We start from the raw sequence: 1,206 nt of genomic DNA, 5'->3' as shown, positions 1-1,206 counted from the left end.
AAACAAAAATCAAAACAACAGCAGCCACCCACTTCCCTACCCACTCTCCTCATGGTGACCCATGTCTGGGAGGGGAAAGAGTAGAGATGGGGCCCCACTTTGCTTCAGAGGGTAACGATGACTTGCTGCTCTGAGGGCTTCTGGGACCAGGTTCTCCGAGAGACCTTTGAAATAATCCAAACTTTTACTCACTAAGTGGGATGAACACAACTGCAGAGACCTTCCCTAGTAATTAATTCAGCATCTAAGCTAGGGAAACTGAAGGCTAGAGGAAGCAGAAGCCCCCTGGAGCCACATTAGTTAGGAAAGAGTTGGGAGTATCAAGGCAGTCTCATAACTGATACTGCTGGGATGCTCATGATGCAACATCTCAGCCTAATTTCTCATTCCCTGGGGGGCTTCATGGAGCCAGGTCCTGTCTCTGGGCTCCAAGAGAATCCAGGCTGAGAGGTCTTGCTATTTCCCCTTTGCATAAGTTCATGTTTTGATCCCAGGAAAGTTAGATACTGAACTTCTACAATGTCCGATACAGCTCTGTGCCCTCAGCTACCAGGGCAGGGGCGAACACCCATTAGGTATCAATAAATGTCTATGGACTAACAGTGATTAACAGTGATTGACAGCAAGGACCTTGAGATTCTCCTTAATATTTTTTTAAATTGCTCAGAGAAGCATGTGGCATATTCTGCAAATGCACTTGAAAAATTAATGTTCATAGAGTTTGGTAAGGTGACTCTTGTTTCTCTGTCTAGCCTCAAGAGACTTTTAAAGTCCTGGTGGTCAGAAAGTATGTTTCAGGATCTGTGTATGTCAGATTTATCCAAAGGTATGATGCTCTGAGGAGCTCCAATGGCACCTTCTCAGACACTGTTAAAGAAACTCCCAAATCCTAGATTTACTTACTGAGCAAGCTATTGGGGGCCATTGTTGTTGCTTTTGTTGTTGTTCATTTGTGCAGTCATGTCTGACTCTTTGCTACCCCATGGACTGCAGCATGCCAGGGTCCTCTGTCCATGGGATTTTCCAGGCAAGAATACTGGAATGGGGTGCCATTTCCTTCTCCAGGGGATCTTCCCCACCCAGGGATCAAACCTGGGTCTCCTGCATTGCAGGTGGATTCTTTACCAACTGAGCCATCAAGGAAGCCCCCAAGGTAGTCTAGACACGCTTTAAACGGCTGCTTTTTCACTGTGTCCTGGGACAGGT

This window comes from Bison bison, unplaced genomic scaffold (genome assembly GCF_000754665.1).
Source record: "Bison bison bison isolate TAMUID 2011002044 unplaced genomic scaffold, Bison_UMD1.0 scf7180017864472, whole genome shotgun sequence".
Taxonomy (NCBI): domain Eukaryota; kingdom Metazoa; phylum Chordata; class Mammalia; order Artiodactyla; family Bovidae; genus Bison; species Bison bison.
Note: the sequence above shows the minus strand (reverse complement) of the source record.